Here is a 16,583-nt window from a genome sequence, read left to right as displayed (position 1 = left end):
CTGCTGACAATTAGGCTGGAAAGTATAGGGCTCACAGGTTTGATTTAGGGAAAAGAAAATCACCTCTAATCGATGTGTATGTGTGTGTCCATGCATATATTTGTGTCATTAATGTAGCTCTGAATCTGCCAACGGACTAATCACCAATCCAGAACAATATGACCCACAAATGATAAATGAAAGCATGCATGTTGCCAATGCCATAGCAACAACCGCTCTAGTCAACTGTAACGTTAGTAAATGACTTTCCACTCTGGGATGATTGCCTCAGTGATTTACGCCAACTGTTTTTGTGACAGTGAGTTAAATTAAATACAAATTCAAACCCACGCTTTTATTGATTATCGGGGATTATTTCAAAGCTCAGTATAAAAACATCCCGTATGCAACATGACATTTTGCAGTCCCAGGTTCGACTGACAGCTTTTTGTAAAGTTCACAGTGAACAAGGTGTCGACACCCAGAACCCATTTTGATACATTTATTTTTTCCAGGTGCCCTTCCCCCCCAATTGGCCCCCATTTTATTCCGTTTCCTAGTGGGAGTAGGGCCCGGCTTTACCTTTCAACCACGACACGCTACCTGTCACAGCACAGAACACACGCACACACACACACACACATCCCTGAGTGTGGTGCAAGAGGCATGTGACATCTGTTCTCTCTCCGGTGGGCTCCTCATGTCCTCGACCTCACCCGCATCTTTCCTGTGCACCTGGGAGGGAGGAGGGATGGCTGTATGACAAGGGGGACATAGTGGAGAAAAAGGGGATGAAAGGGGGATTGGTGGTGGTGGTGGTGTGTGTGGGGTTCGGGAGGTGGGGGGGTAGAGAAAGGCAGAGAGAGAGAGAGCAGTCAACCACAACATCAGTCACGACTGCCTCCAACCTTCCTCCCACCATCACCTACTTTTCTCTCCATGACCTTGACCTGAGTTTGGTGGTTCTTTGACAGCATAGGTCCTTGTTGACACCGGCTGATGGGAGTGTGCTGGATGCAGAGTATGTAGGCTACAGTGAGGTTGAAAAATCAAAGCATGGGTTGACACTTATATAACTGCACATTGAGGAATAGTGCTGCGGGTCAGTGACCTCTATGCTTGACATAGCCGTAGTATATAAAATGGCTAGATTCTCTGTTAAAGTGTGATTCAGATTTTTGGGACAGTAGTGAAGTGGGAGCACGGCCAGACCAGCTGGAAACATCTGGGCAGGGAAAGTAAAAGAGCATACCTGCTCAGCAAACATTGAAATAAATGTGAAAGGAAATGATGGTTTGCTTTGCTAATCTAATGTATTAACCTAAACTTATTTTCCCCTTGCACAAGCAAATCTAGTCTAACGTATTGTCTTCTGTTCAATACTGATATGTCATGTCTGCATGGTGTGAGAAGTGTAGCTGCCTGAGCCTGTGTCTGTTTAGCACATTGACTCAGCAGGGTCATGGGTTGGTTGGCTCAGGCTCAGCCCCCTAACAGCCTTTTGAAATCATTAAGTAATGAAGTGGGTGCCAATCAAATATAAATGCATCCACAAGCCAGGATCCTTTTATGTTTCAAACCATAAATACTCTTGGATTTCCCTCAGAGCCAATATATCAAAGCCGCTTCAAACATCTGTTATCCCACCAAAAAAGTGCAGCAAGAGTGCGGGCCAATCACACTAGCTGTGCACCAAACTGTTTTATAATCCATGAGATACAAGGCAGTTATGCTTACTTGTTTCTTAATTTGGTAATTGATTATTGTCTAAACCGACAAAGGTCCTGGCCCACAGCCCGCGTGATTCAATGAACTGTGATTGTGTTTGAAGCAGCAAACAACACACAAACAAAAGCACGCAAAACACACACACACACACACACACACACACACACACACACACACACACACACATGATCTCCCCCAAAAACCTACAGTGAGATAACCAACCCCCCAGATGTAAGTCTCTTGATACTTGCTGCTTATTGTGAGCGCAGCCACCGCTGACCTTGGCACACATATCCATAGCAGGCTCCTTCCCTAACCGACTCCATCCATCTCCCTCTCTAGAGTGGCCCCTGGCCTGCAGCTTATTGGGGGGCCTGGAGCCAGCTTCCCATCCCAGACAGGCCCTAATCTGGGAGGCAAATGATAAGGCTGAGGTTTACAGGAGGGGCTTTGCACACTCACCAAAATTTGCATTTAAAGGCCCTCAAGTAATCTTTAGGCTTATTTAAATCTCAGCAAGACACTAGCAGGAGAGATGGAGGGGGAAAATTCTGCAGATCCACCTCCAGTGCTTCTTTCCCATGGTAGACCAAATCCCCACCATAAATGAGCGAGGATGTGGATTGCCTTGCCGTTCTCACAGCAGCCTGTCTAAGTATTATCAATGGCATTTAATTGACTGAGAATTATTTTTGCTCTCCGCATCCAAATAAAACCGCCGCATGGGACAAAAGCTTCAACCATCACTTTAAAGCGGTTTGTGAAAAAGGGCATTTTTTTGCCAGAAAAATATGGAGGCTATTGACATACTGTACAGTGCTAGAATGAAGATCAGAGTTTGTTTTGTTTTTTTACATCAGGAGGTTTGATTATGTATTTTTACACATGCTCTATTTTGTTGTGATTATAATAAATGTGAAAGAAACATTTGCATGTGCTTTAAAACCCCACAGGTCCTTTCTTTTTTCTTATTATTTTTTAAACCTTCCCTCAGATTCAGTAGCCTATTTCTTCTCTGTTATGTTTTTCTCTATATTTGCAAATCACCATTCAGAGTTATTCATTCTATAAAAAGACAAAAAATGGAAAACACAATAATGAAAACACCAAACGGTTGCTGGCACACGGTTAGAGTATATTCTGTCCCAGTTTTTGTTTTAGTGTATGCATATTTACCAGCTGCTCCTGCTATAGTAGGTTTTGCTGTCAGCACATTCACTAGTTTACTGGCATCAGGTCCTGCAGTATGTATACCATAACAGCACAATGCTTCTGCTCAGCCGATTCGCGTCAGCATCAGGGGGTTATTTTCAGTATGGGACTATATGGTGCATCCTACACATCCAGAAGGGATTTGAAAGATTAATCCTCACCTTTCCGATTGAATGTATGTAATTTGGTTTGACAAACACCAGCCCTGCAGGGACGTTTTCTTCATTAATACTTGACAACGTGCCTTGCGTCCCGGGCCTGAGGAGATGTAGCGGTGTGACGGACGAGAGCATTAAAGTGACCCAGATTCAATCTTTCTTTCTTTACTTCCATGCTTTTAACACTGAGTGTAGCACCTGTGATACAATATTCAGCTGTGAACGCTACAAAGGCGATATGTGAACAGCCATTACAACAGGCCACACAGGCTAGATCTGATGATCCTCTCAGACTATAATATACACTGAAATATTCAGAGGTGCGCAGAGGTGTTTGAAAATATTTTTTGAGGAAATAACAGAAATCTGTGACACCCTTTTGCACAATATTGGCATGACATACAGTACGCAGTGAGTCTGGCTGTGTTCTAAGCCTTTTTCAGGTTCATTTTCTAATGTTTTAGGGCTTTGAGAATTAAGAATCAGTAGTGTTTATTGTTCAGTGAAGATAATTCTGCAGTGGAGGTAATGATTTTAGGCTTAAAGTGGGACAGTGGCAATCGAAACACTTAAGTAACAAAAACATATTTGGGGTTCATCACTATGCAATTACAAAGTAACAATATGGCAAAGTATTGTTATTTAAAAAATGGAGGATTTTACTGCAGGATTTTAGCAAATCACTATAAATTCATGAAAGCAGCACTGACTTGCCAGTGTGGAAAGTTTTAAGCTTGTTCCCTCCACCACAGGACAATATCAAAAACTCATAGGGAAATGAAATTTGTAAATAACACACACAGTATATATTATTAACCAACAACAAGATTGGTAGACAACATTACAGTATGTGGAAGGGGTAAACCTGACATCATATTTAATATTCTGCCTGATTTTCTCTTTTGCATAACCCTCTTCACAGCCTGAAGACAGGTCAAATCAAACTCATGCATATAAAAGCCGTTGCCCTGGGCAAAGATTTAACCAGCCCGAATGAGTCTCAGGGCTCGATGTGGTGAACAAAAAACACCCCTTGCTGCCAATCTAGCTCAGAGAAATATGAGGATACACAAGGAAAGAGATCTGGACAGGAGCCCCCTCCGTCTCTCGAACTAACCGTTAGTTTGGCTTCCCCAGTCACACTGAGGAGACCCTGCTCACTCTTCCATGCCACAGCCACTTCCTCCCGGCTCTAAACAATGCAGACTCCATTTGGGCCGCCGTAATGGCTGACTGCTTGACATAACCCTTGTCAGTGAGAGCTGAGATAGGTGACACTTGACAGATGTGTAATTGCTGGAAGAGCTCACTGACAGGTGGATGAGCTTAAAGACACCTGATATGCTTCTGAGGCTGTTGACGGAGGGGGATTACACCTTTAAGTAGCACCAGCTTCTCTGGCTGTTGTTTATTTTATTTTTCTTCCGGTGGACTTTGAGAAAAATTCAAGGCGCAGTTCTGAGTAATCTATTCAAAGGGAAATTGGTTTGATTTGTTTGAGTCGAGATATGAGCTAAGTGCGAGAGGGAGAAAGGTTAAGTCTCCGGTAATAACCCCTGTTTAATACATCCAGATGTATATTCTCTGTGAGGTCTCGTATGGTTTCGGCATCATCCGGCCGGGCTTGTAAAGCCTGTGCTGAGGCGTGATAGCTTTCCCTCTCAGGTCAGCCCAGGTGATGCGGTACCACAAGCCGCAGATAACACTCCACCCCTATAAAAGACAGGAAGTGAGATAAACATTCACTCCTTGATTAGGAGCCGGGGTACGGGCCGCCGAGTGGGAGGTGGTGCAATCATAAGGGTGGAACAGCAAGATGTGGATGGGGGCATGTGTGGAGGGGTGGGGTGAGGTTGGGGTGGGGTGGGGTGTGTTTTATGTGTGGCACCGTAATGCAAATCAATGATCTCCTTCAGTGCAGAGCAGAACAGCACAATGCCTGCACACCTGTCCATCATTCAACATCTCCTGTTCCACCTCTTGAAGCTCAGTGAAAAAAATCGCTTTAGCTCACAGTCAAGGGGTTGAAAGGAGGGGAGGGGAGGGAAGGAGGTGTGCTTAGAGGCCCAGACATTCACTTTGCTTTTTCCTTGCCGACAAGACCATGTTATTAGAACTGCAGTTACTAAATTGGGAGGAGGGAGAGCTATGCTTTTGGATGTGACCTCAATTGCACTGGCACACTATCTCAACCCAAGTCTCATTTCACAGAAAGAGAAGGGGAGAGAAAAAAGAGAAATTGACAATGTCTTTGTACCATCATGCATATACACCGTATAGAGATTTAGCGATGATATAGGGGGGCGGTGGCTCTAGCTGCACCCCAGAAGCTCAGCTCAGTTCATTGGGGGTATTTTCACTTATAATTGGGGTAGCTTTCATCTTGCCTGCCAAAAGGCGTAGCAGCGAAGAAGAGAACCAAGAGGGAGCTATCACTTCCCCTATTTCCTGGCCCCAGACAAAGGCATCCAGGCAGGCAGCCTGCTGAAGATGATGTATTTCTGATCAAAGAGCCTGGAGTTGTCAGCAGCCTGGGCTAGCGCAGCAACCTGATTGCTCCTGGATAGATTTGTCCCTTTGATCAGAGCAGACTCTGACTGCAGGCACTGTTTATGCAAAGAAAAGACGGCAGAGAGAAATCTACCCAGTGTAATGTGGAAACAGGCGTTGGGCTGGGGGAAGGACTTTTGCTTCAGGATATGTTGGCTCACACAATAACACAGGATGATATCTGTTATAATTATGGCTAATGAGATAACATTGCAAAAACCCTTTTCTGCTACTTGTTGCTGTGACGCTTTTGCGCTAACAGCAAAATTTTTTACTTGTATATTACTCTTGATTAGCTGATAAAATTCTGTGTCTAATTACGACCAGACACTTCAGATATAAGAGTGAGATAATGTAATGCACTTGAACAACTGGTATTTTTACAAAGTGATCCGTTCGTTACACTGTGCAAACAGCTTACACATAATGCAAATAACCGCTGGCAATGAATTGTAACATAAATTTATTTGGACTTGAAAAGGCACTTAATTTTGTCATAATATATTGATATAAATTCTCATGGCTAGACTTAAGACTAGCCCTATAAATGTACTGTATTAGCGTCAAGAAATATTAATGTCCTCAGTCTGCAGGATAGTGTCTACAAATCCCACAGTGACCGTGGTCATGTTTTGTCTGAACTGAATAGAGCAGACCATGCAACTGTCTTGTACCCAGGTACATGGGTTCAAACACTAAAATGTCAAACACACTTGACTTTGAAACAGCCGTGGAAGGTAATGGTGGGGTGTGAGACCCAACATGGACCGTTTCAGAGACAAACCGTCGTGGGACTAAAGCTGCAAGACTTCAGATGTCCACTTAACTGCATACTGGCAGAAAATGTTATGCGTGCCAAATACACTGAACTCACTGCTGGATAGATTGCAATAGAATAAATTTGGATGTAGAATTCATAGTTGGAAATATAAAAGTGAAACTGTTTACATTCTTTTAAACACTGTCTTGACAATATCTACATAAATACATATTTAATTACCACCAACTCCCTGCTGCTTCTGAATATACATTTCTGGGAAGACAGAGAAGTAAAATAACATTTAGCTTGTTTTCTTCTCCCTCTTTCTGTATTGGATAAGCTCAGGTCATAGCTTTCAAGGGACATCAGCCTTTTCTGTTTTTCTGTCTTCTCTGTCATGTTAAACATTAAAAAGGTACAGCTCAGCGCGTCTCCCGCTGAGAGACGTCAAAGTCAAGGTTAATTTATGGATGCAAAACACCTTATCTCAGTTTTTATATTTATTTAATTCATCCTTCTTTATTTTTCTCTATTGGTGACAGGTGCTATTTAAAGGGGTTTTAGGCGCACGCGAACACACAGTCGAAGTCAACGGAAACAGGGGTGAGTGGTTATGTAAGCTGTGATTAACATATCTGACGGCTGCATTTGGGTCAAACAGTGATGGGTAATTCAGGTCATTTCTGACAGCTGATGAAAACAGAAATCATCATGGCGGGCGGTGGGCGTAATTATGTATTTATGAGTGGAAAAGGACCTTGGGGGTAGCAAGCAGCAGAGATGAGCACACACAGAGAAGCGTCTCGGAGTGCTGCGTACCTTGCCTTGCTACTGTAATGACAGCTCATTTCCCTGTGTGGGTGTTTTTCTCAGCTCGCCGCCAAGCTTTTGTTAGTCCCACCAGCTTACTGTACCTGCCAGCCAAGCCTTTTATGGACGATACAGGAGGGTTAAATGTTGTATTATTAAGAGATGAATGCTCTGCTGAGACCTCGGTCAGGAAAAAGGGAAAGCATGTAGGACTTACCCAAAGGGCTACTCCATGGCAGCTTGTTTGTGTTCTGAGAGACACTGCCGGGGTTTAGGCAGATTTAAAGAATGCATCTGATGCTGAGTTATATGGGGTTTATGCATAAATGCGTCTATCTCCTGCACTATATGTATCTGGTCCTTTCTGCAGTAACTTCTTGTTCTGTATGCTGCATGCTCAGCAAAACACATAAATGTATTTGAATAAATTCTTCAACATGAATATTGTATTTTAATTACGGAGCATTGTTTTGTATGTTGTTGTATATGAAATTTGAATCTGTATCTCAGAAGCCTCAACCTGTGTCATGTCACTGCAATCTTCAGTTCAATGGGCCCCATATACAATAGACAGGGAATTGAAAAGGGAGGATGGATAAAGCTGGATGCAAATAACCCTAGAGCTAAATCAAAGCCATCTTCAAATCAAACCCCCAGCAACGCTCTCTCCTTTCTCTGTCGATCCACTGTGACATTTGTGATATGGGGAACACTTCCAATCTATGGCTGTCTACTCCATTGGCCATGTAAAGTTTAATGAGCACCTTTTGTGGAGTGATATGAATAATGTATACATTACGCCGCTTTAAAGCGCCTATGGTGCATCTGTCTCCAGGATGGACAGAAGCCATGTGAAGGACCACTGAAAATTAAAAAGCCTGAGGGAAGAGAAGGGGAGAGATAGAAAAAGGGAAAAGTTGAAGGCAGTCACATTAATGTGAATGCGTCAATGTGCCACTTCCAATGCAGAACAGAAATCATCAGCACAAGCACAGAGCTCGCACCCCCCTCCACAATCTCTCTCTCCTTATGTTGGGTTGCTCATCTGTGTCAACCTGCTCTTCACATAAGGAACTGAACATGTAGTGACATGGAAGGGAGGGAGAATGATTTCTTGGAAATTCTGGAGAGCGCAGCAGGTGATGGGAGGAAAAGACAAGTCAGTATAAAGCAGACAATCCTGTTCCTGCACTCCTGCAGATAGCATTGATCTCTGATGTAAAAAGAGATGGAGATGCACTGTACTGTAGATGACAAGCTCACCATTGGAAGGGAAAGGTGTTAAAAAGACTCAAATAGTGCGCTTTGAAGACAAAACATGAGAGGCACAGTGGAAAGTATGTACTTCAAAGTTTATGGTAGCTGAAGTAAGAAAATAAATTATTTTGCTCATGCACTTTTGAAATAAATTCAAAACCAATGTTTTGATTTTAAGAGTCATCCTGTATAAAAAATTAATCTATTCAGTGGCAAGGATGAAAGCAGGTTAATTGTTACTTGCACTTGATGCTCATTTTTTGCCTCAGAATATAGACTGAAAACCTTGTTGAAAGACAAGAAGCACCCAAGCCTTTAACCTCTATAAGCATGGAAGTATAGCTGCTCTCATCTTCCTCCCTCCCTCCCTCCCTCCCTCCATGCTCATCCAGGCCCCTCTGTCACATAGCCTTCAGCCAAGTGCTCACTGGCGAAATTAGAAATCTCCTGCGTGATAGCTGCAGCTCCACCAAGCCCCCCCCCCCCATTCAAAAGATTGGTGGGCCTCTATCTTCTGAGAGATCTGCTCCCTGTTGAATAAGCAATGGAGCGACCCATCCTCCCACTCCCTCCGTCAGCTTGTCCACGCCAGGCTGGCCTGAGCGACCCTCCCCTCCCTCACCCTTTCTCCCCCCTTCTCCTCCTCCCCTAACCCCTGTCTCCATCTCCACAGATTGTGCCCCCCACCACCCGCCGCCTCCACCTCCTCCTCCTCCCTCAGCCTTCGCTCTCGGTCGACAGGGGCTACATGGACACACAAAAGAAGGCTCCGGCTTAGTGGCCTCGTGATGGATGCATTTTCATAGGCCAATCTCTGTTATCTTGGAGAAACAGGTCTCAGCCTCCATTCTCTCAGGGCTTTACAGCGTTCTCTCTGCCATTCACCCCCGTCCGCCCCTCCCTTCTTTCCTCATCCCCTCTCCCCTCCATCCCTCCTTCCGCCTCCACCGTTTTTCCGAAGGTCACTCATTAATACTCCTGAGCATTGATGCTGACCCTGTGACCCTGAGCTTGAAAGCCCGGCTCTCCCATATTGAGCACCCAAGCCCTTGTCCCAGCGTTCTCACCCGGGCCTGAGTGCTGGGGCCTGGTCCCCCAAGGTCAAGGACTGGCTGACATCGGGGCCCCGAAACAATAGGAGGCCCCTTCCTCTCCGCATCCCCGCGGACGCCCCCTGGCTCGTCCCTCTTTAGATTGATTGGCTATGCAGCAACATCTCCAAGTCAATCAATTTCATTCATTCAATTCGGATGGACCAACCATGAGAATACATCCATATATTTCAATTTCTCATGAAAACAGAAAAATCCAAAACGTAATGGTTTCGTCAATCTCAATTCAGGTGCGAACAAGTAATTGGATTTTGTTTTTGTTTTTTTGTTTCTTCACCTCTTGTTGAATGATGCATTAACTATTATTATTAATTACACTTTTTGAAAATTGGAAACCACACTGTACCCATACTGTTCACCAGACTGTTTAATGGCTTACTTCATTTCTGTTTCAGTGTTATGTATTTATTTATTTGTACATGATTGGATGTAAGGAAGGTGCAAATTACATGCAAAGCCGGTGACGGACCACCTCACTCTTGCATATCAGGTAAACAAAATAATTTCTTTCTATACTCTCATCCTTAGTAAAGTGTGCAGCAATGAAATTACTATCAATAGATAAACTACTTGGCTTCTATCACACAATATCAGAACCTTGATTCACTTCCAAATAGGGATTGTGGTGTTAAAAATCCCCCCACAATAAGCTCCTTCATTTTCTGCTCACTCTGCAGTTTGAGCTGCTTCCTCATCTCCCAGCCCTGGAGTTTCAGTAGGGCCTTGATGTATCATATATCTCTCTGTTTTTCCTGCGTGGCTCTTTTTGGGCCTGAGGTCAGGGGGTGAAATAAAGCAGACCCCATTTTGAAGCTGACAGGGTCTCCAAAGCCTGAACCCGAGGGCAGTCCCCCCCAGCCCCAGCCTGACAGAGGCCGCGTCCGACAAAGGTGCAGTTTGTTACAGGCTTCTGAGGAGAAAAAAAAAAAAGAAACACAACAGGGAGGGTTATTTGGTGTTCCTTTGACCTCTTAAGCCCTCTGAGATGAAAAGGCTTTCAATTTTTACCAGACGAGGAAGACCACTTCAGCACAGAACACTAGTATGGGCTTCAAAGCTCAGCAGAAATTTTAATCAGAGACAAATTACTGTATATTGTACGGTGTAGTGTGCTCCATTGCCACGATCTGAAGGGCCAAAGGGGCAAAAATAGTGCAGCAATACACAGACAAGAAACAGCGTAGTACCCTTGCTGGCTCTAACTGAAGCTCTTGTGGTCACTGTCCTTTTAAATCATGAAAATCCACTGCAAGATTATGTCAAAGTAGTAGTTGTGAAAGGTAGGGGAGGTAAAAGCCTAATGGGCTTGCATGTATCTGCCATCTTAAATCATGCAAGCTAAAGGCAAATATCAATACCACAATGTTGCTTAAAACAGCATTCTGCCTCATAAAAACATATCTATCATTTACAACACAAGCGTAAGAGAAAAAGCCCATGAGCGTACCGTGCCTTATGCCATTTACTAAACATTTTATCAAATTTTACAAAGCCTGCTTAATATTTAAAGCCTCGGTCATGCAGCCTAATGGTCCAGGGCAGGGATAAGCTATTCAGGGGTCAATTGTTTTATTAAGATTAATGAGGGGGAGCAAGAGGGTACGTCATATCTGTACTGCTTTCCCTCTCTCTCTGAGCACCAGTGAGGCATATTAAAAGGAGTGAGTAAGGTTTGCCACTTAGCTTATCTACGTAAGTGGCTTATGGATGTATTTTTCCAGGACACTCAAGGTACATTTTTTCATCAATTCATTTTTCATCAACTGATGAACTTACTTCCCCCACAGAATATATCAAAGAATGCCTCAATTCTTCACTACAACACTGTTCCTGTGTGTCAGTCTAGTGTAGAGCCCATACTCACCACAAGATAGATCTTCTAATAGAGTTAAATATGTACTCTTAGTTTTGAGAGACTTTAAAAATTGAGCAGCCCTAACAAGCATGGGACATCCTGCAGTCTCCTACAGAACTGTTTTCTGCCTATCTGTGTGTGTTATGTCCAAGTGTTGTTGTTGTACCTCTGCAGAGGAGCTCTTCTTCTCTGCTGGAGATGCCAGATTTGCAGTCACCGCATGTTGAAGACATTTATTTGTCATTTTCTCTCATCCTCAGAATAAATGGTGAAAAGCAAGAACTTGTGGATTCCTCATTTATTCCTGACCATTTGACTACCATTACACTATAAATACCACAGAGGTTTGATTCTATCAAACATAAATTATTTTGATGCAAGTGTCTATTTGTCACCCTTATCAGATCGGAGAAGATTGTTACCACCGTAGAAATAGAATTGTTGCACTGAAAATAAAGCATTGAATGAAATCAGAAGGTGATGACGACCGGCAGCCATCTTTAATCTAACCAGCAACTCAAATTGCAGTGGGTCCGATGGACTGGTGTATCTTTTGTCAAAAAAATGTCCAAGTCGATTCTTCAGTCCAAGGAGCAGATGGAACTGCAGAGTGGGCGGTGACAAGTGAGAGCTAGTAGGTGGTCATCTCCACAGACATTTACACTCCATCAGCCATACCCCCCAAACCATGCTGATGTCAGAGCTGTAATTGCTTTGACACGTCTAAGCTGGCACTAATCCTGTTTGGACAGTGACTTGAACTGGATGCAAAGAGGGGACGCATTGGTTACTTCCACCAGTACATCTGTCCCTACTGGCCAGGGCAACATCTGTGTGTTGTGCTGGGACTGACTGGTGTAAGAGGGCCCTCACCCTCAGAGCACATTATAGCGCGTTTAAACAGATCCATTCAAAACACTCATTTGTTTCCCTGTAGTGAAAATCCACTTTAAATGTTACAAGATTCAAAGCCAAGCTTAAGCCCACTAGAAGAAAAACTGTTAAAAAAGGAATGTTTTTTAATGTGTGGTTTCTTGTGCGCACTGATCTAATGTGATGTGACACTGAATATGTTTTCGGCTGAATTGGAACGACAGGGCTTGTTGTGAGAACAGTCTTAATGTGTCTGCTTTGACATGTAGAGATTACACCAGGGCTGCAGTAAAATGCAGCGTTCATATAGTTGCTGTGGGGGAATTTACATGCCATGGCAGTCAAGGATGTTACTGTAGTTTAATTGATTTTCAGAGAGGGACCTGCTTCTTGCTGCACATGCTGCTGAGATAGGTTTATGCTACATATGGGTTGGATCACAGGGTTGGAAAACAAAGATGTCACATGACAGCAGGTCCAGAGGGGTCATTTCATTTCCACTGGACTGCCTTTTTTTCTCCAGGCAGAGCATAATGTGAACAATGTCTAAGAGGGCCATCTTCAACCACCATCTTCACAACAAGCATGCCTTTCATGTGTCTCTCTCCTCGCCTCAGTCCTTCCTTCCTCTCCAGCACGCCTGCATGCACCCTGACACGTTGACAAGCTGGAAGAGAGTCAATGTTGTGGTTGACCTGGGAGGCCAGGCCAGAGAGGTTTGGTTCACAAAGTGAGAGGTAGACAACAAAGAGCGGTGAACTAAAATGCCCCAAGCCAACCTTTAGCCCCCCTCAACATCTGCAAGCCGTTGGGTTTGGAAGACAGCGATGGTGGAGATGGACATGGAAACTCAACCTTTGGCTGTCCAGATCACAACAACAACACTTAACAGGGCAGTTGCTTCACAGCTGAGCCGGCCTTACATGAGGCTGCGTTGTAGGTTAAGGCTATTGTTATTTAATGTATACATGTACAAATACCAGGGATGCAGAAGCGATTGCAATTACTGATGTGTTATTTTCGTAGTATTTACTCAAAGTACTTAGTCAAACTGTCATAATGTATAGTAATGGGTCAGTTTTAGCAGTAGTACTTGATATTGCCATGTGTTTGTTTGTTTGTTGGGACACATAAGGTATATAGCCCCTTTAAGTCATATTCTGTTGGTATTATTCTATTATTTCTCCTCCTCACTGCTTTTGATTTGTAACTTAACAGTCTATGGGAAGGGTTTGGGTTAGATCTCATGCAGAATTGAGCACAGCAACTCCAAATTGGGACCAAATGAAAGCACAGAGCGAATAATTGGGGTTATTGATTCTAACGAGAACAGTCACATTTTTTGCTAGCTGCAAATAATAATAAACCTTTCAAAAGCAAAGTTTCAAAGTGTGTCACAGTCAGTAAAGTATATGTTAAGCAATAAATGAAAACAGCAAATAAAATAATTAGAAATGAATGCCAATCATGGCCAGAGTTCATCGAGTCCCTCGCCTGGTGGTCTGGGATTTAATCCAGTCAGAGCTCCTGCATCAAGTGTGTTAAGGTGAGTCCTATGTTATGGTGAGAACTTAAAAAGTGTGTGAGATAAACATAATCAAATAAATAAATAAATAAATTATTAAATCTGGGAAAAAAAACAAAAAAAAACTAACTAAATAATTGAAAAATTGTAAGAAAAAGTGTCATCCTACTTGATGCTTGAGGTCTTCTATAAAAGTACCAACCAAAATGACATACTGCAGTACTTGTTACTACAGGTTTCAAACCAGAAGAACCAAACTGATATAGGTCTCACTTGTAAAAGAGGTTTTAATTTCAATGTGACTTCCTAGTTAAATAAAGGTTTTATATATATATATAAAATATAAACATGTTTCCAAAAAATGACATCCTGATTCTTCTAAAAAACAATGGCAATGAATATAAAAAAAATAAAATAAAAAATAACAGTAAAATAAAAAAAACAGAGTGTACCATCACACTTATTACATTTCTAAGAAAATGATTGGTGCAGTACCTTTAATGATTGATGAACTGAGAGCAGCCATGCTGAGAATATGCAAACATATGTATGAAATGCACAATGGTATTAGATATTATGTTCATATGAAGCCAAAATCACATTTGGGGTCCAGTTTCACAGACAAATTAAGGCTGGTCCTACACTAAGATTTTTAAAGATATTTAAGTTTTTATTCTAGGACTAAGCACAATCCAGTCCTGCATTCTGATGTTTATTTAAGTTTTTGTTGGCTTCATAAACATTAATGAGTAAAATGAACGTAAACACGGCTGAGGATAATATGTAAATGATCAATATTGCTAAATGCTGAAAGGAATGATTGCCATGATTATGTTGATTATGTTGGCTCTCTTAATGAGTCCACCTGTTGGCATCATGCGGAAAACAATTTTCCACTTGAAGAAACATAGCGTATGTAAACTCTCATGAAATGTAAAACCCATGGAAGGTTTGCCATGCTCTGGCAGCTGCAACCTACAATTATGCAACATCCAGCGATGACATGAATATGAATCTGACAAAAATAGCGCTTTCCCTCCAAGGGAGCAGGTTGTTTTTTATTCTCAAAAGAAAAGTTGTACATCTATAAAACCATGCACATCCAGCTCTATTACTATGAATTTATGGAAACTTGAGACTGAAGCTCAAACTGAGAGATTCAAACCGATGTAACTGATGTTGCATTTATTAGATATGCTTGGAGGACTGTTGGGAATATAAAAAGCTGTGAAGTTTGATACTTGGTCTATAAAGTCTGTGGAGCACCAGTTCAAGGAAAATAAAATATACCATAGGCCTACTGTAACCCCACTGGTTACTTCAAAGGCATTTCCTGAAATGCAAGAGGACAGTTATTGATCCAATCCCTCAATGAATCCGGTATTGATAACTGGACACTTCAGAATGCACTTTTATGTCTTCTCACTTTGAAGCTCTCCCACCTTTCCAAGGGGATGTTATTTTACGCAAGCGGCTCTTTAAAGTTTGAAACCCACACTCCTCCTTAGTTTCAACAGCACTTGCAGGCCTCATTTCTCTCCACTCTCTCTCTCTCTCTCTCACACACACACAGGAGGCGTGTTGGGCATCCTTGTTCTCAATGTAAACGTGAATGAATGTTGGGCAGCTTTTTCTTCCCTTTCTTTCATTTCAGATGCAGCTGAACAGGTTCCAGGGCAGGATGGGGTCAGGTGGAGCGATAGGAGAGTCCTGGCCTCTCTGTCTCCAACCCTTTGTTGTCCTGCACTCCCTGCCAAACCATCACTCTCAATATCCCACAGGGGCCTCGCTAACCCTCAACATCTGTCCCACTTTACCACTCTGATGGTGGAGAGCTGGCTCGGATGACGGGCACACTGCAGCAGTTTACCAGGGTTCAGAAACTGCTTCCAGACATCTCAAAGTGCTGTCATCTGTAATTTTGTGCATTTACTCATTCAATTTATTTGTCTGCAATTTACTCCAACTAATCACAGGTGTGTTTGTACTATCTCTGTGAGAATATTTATATGAATAAAACACACATGAAACTAAAGGCAGTGCGGCTGGGAGCTGTTTAGAAGCAAACCTGGGTCTGACAGTCTATGAAATACTTTTTAATTAAAATAGCTGAGTTCAGTTCACCTTGTCCTGGAAAAGCAACTGTTCAGACTGTCCTCATGAAGCACTCATGACAGCCATATTTGAAAATATTTAACACATTTTTTGAGCAAATGTCTGCTTTTTGTCAGAAAATTAATAACCTTTCGCAGCCAGCAGATAACAAAATAAATTGCAGGTCAATCTAAAGTCCATGTCCATGTGTCCTATGCCCAGTTGAGCACATCAACCATAAAGAAACATAAAGGAAACAACCAGGGTAGACACACAACACTGTGGTGCCATGTAAGAGATCATAAACTCATGTAAGTCAAAAACAGGATGCTATATATTTTGTGAAGGAGGTTTGGGGCAGCTAGAACATTATAATTGCGTGCAAGTTTTCCCTTTGGGAGAAAATACCATTCCCCATATGTGGCAGTGATAAAGTATAGGTTTCTCCTGTCTGGCAAGAAAGGTATATCTGCCCTCTAACTAGACAAGTGGGAGCAGTAGAGGGAGGGTGGGAGAGAGAGAGTAAGAGAGAGAGAGAGAGAGAGAGAGAGAGAGAGAGAGAGAGAGAGAGAAAGAGAGAGAGACAGCTAGAAGACAGCTAGAAGACAGACAGGAAGACAGAAAGTGAGAGTGAGAGAAAGAGAGACAGAGAGACAGAGGGAATCCAAAA

Source organism: Centroberyx affinis, unplaced genomic scaffold (genome assembly GCF_046629955.1).
Source record: "Centroberyx affinis isolate AG114_WGS23_722 - 3 ecotype Tasmania unplaced genomic scaffold, CSIRO-AGI_Caff_v1 ptg001111l_1, whole genome shotgun sequence".
NCBI classification, from domain to species: domain Eukaryota; kingdom Metazoa; phylum Chordata; class Actinopteri; order Beryciformes; family Berycidae; genus Centroberyx; species Centroberyx affinis.
Note: the sequence above shows the minus strand (reverse complement) of the source record.